Genomic DNA, 1741 nt, shown 5'->3' with positions numbered 1-1741 from the left:
ACCATTTTAACAAGGAACTAGAAATTATGAAGTAGGCCCAATCAAAAATAGATAATTCAATTTGAGATAAAAAGCCATCTAGAAGCCATGAATAGCTGACTAAATGATATAAAAGAATACATAAGTGATTAGGAAGATAGTAAAACGGAAATTGCCTAATCAGAACATCAGACAGGCAAATGAGAAAAAACCAACATAAGAGTTTTACAGGAGAATATAAAATGTGTCAACCTACAGATAATTGGAGTTCCAGAAGAAGAGAGAAGGGGATCGACAATATATTTGAAGAAATTATGGCTTAAAACCTTTCCAAATCCAAAGAAGGAAACAAATATCCAGGTACAGGAAGCAGAAAGTTTCAAACAAAACAAACCCTATCAGACCCATACAAGACATATTATAAATAGCAAGACTTAAGGCTAGAGGATCCTAATGGCAGCAAGAGAATAGGAATCATTTGCACGGGAAATCCAAAAAGCTATCAGCTCTTTTCTAATTACCTAATTAGACCTAATTAAACTTAAAATTTTTGTACAGTAAAGGAAGCCCTCAACAAAATGAAAAACTCCCAGAGAGGGGTCAGGCTCCCAAATGTGGTTCCATCCGGTTCTCCCACCACCCCCTCTGCAGGTCCCAGTAGCTCAGGAGGTGGGAGGAGTGGCATCGGCCAGGCAGCCCAGCTTTGACAAGGCTCTTGGCGCGCTGTGGCCCACAGGCACTGGGCATGCGCCCTCCCCGCGCCAAGCTGCCCAAAAGGCCAGTCATCTCCGCCAAGGGGGCGGGGACGGAGGGGCCCAAGAGGAGATAGGCGAGGTTGTCAGCTAAACCTGCTCCTGCCAAAGTGGAAACGAAGCCAAAAAAGGTGGCAGGAAAGGATAAATCTTAAGGCAAAAAAGTACAAACAGAAGGGAAAAGGGGACCAAAGGGAAAACAGGTCGAAGTGACTAACCAAGAGACTAAAGATTTGCTTGCAGAAAACAGAGAAACTAAAAACAAGGAGAACCCAGCCTTTGATGAAGTAGGAGAGAAAGAAGCCGAGTCTGATTAACACCACACGCCCTGTCCTGTCAGTGGTCCCTGTCTCCCTTCTTGTACAATCCAGAGGGATATTTTTATCAACTATTTTGCAAATGCAAGTTTTTTAGTAACTCTAGAAACATTTTTAAGAAGGAAGGTATCGCACCTCATCCCATTTTTTTAAGTGTAAAATGCTTTTTTAAAGAGGTGAAATCATTTGCTGGTTGTTTATTTTTTGGTACAACCAGAAAATAGTGGGATATTGAATATGGGAAGCTTTGATTGTCTTGGTTGTTAGCTTAACATTCCATAGATGGGGTAGCTTTTATATTCCATAGTACAAAGCATACTAAACAGCAATTTGGAGTCAGTTGTGCATTTAACGTCTTGAATACTTTAAATTACTTCTCTTCCCAATTTGTTTTTGGTAGAACTGTTTCCTAAAGCACACCACTCCTTGATCTTGGCTCTCCTTGTCAGAATTTTGTGCACTCGGTAACATCTGTATTCATGGTAGTCCAGTTTTCCTAGAAATTTTGTTAATGTGCTGTGAAAAATTGAAAATTTGAGTATGTAGTGTACATGATATTAAAGTGTAAATTAGTGGGACTTATAACAACATATCAACATTTGAAAATATTGGTACTTGATATCCTAAGGAAAATTTGCCTCCAAATTTTAATCTGTAAAGTCACTAGAATAACTTAAGAATCACAACTCAAGC

At 39.5% G+C, this 1741-nt stretch overlaps 1 pseudogene; it reads left to right on the top strand.

The window, feature by feature from the left end:
* Positions 1–724: 724 nt before the first annotated feature.
* LOC125120769 (non-histone chromosomal protein HMG-14-like) lies at positions 725–1048 on the top strand (annotated as a pseudogene).
* Positions 1049–1741: the final 693 nt, after the last annotated feature.

This window comes from Phacochoerus africanus, chromosome 2, assembly GCF_016906955.1.
Source record: "Phacochoerus africanus isolate WHEZ1 chromosome 2, ROS_Pafr_v1, whole genome shotgun sequence".
NCBI classification, from domain to species: domain Eukaryota; kingdom Metazoa; phylum Chordata; class Mammalia; order Artiodactyla; family Suidae; genus Phacochoerus; species Phacochoerus africanus.
Note: the sequence above shows the minus strand (reverse complement) of the source record. Positions and strands in the feature narration are given on the sequence as shown.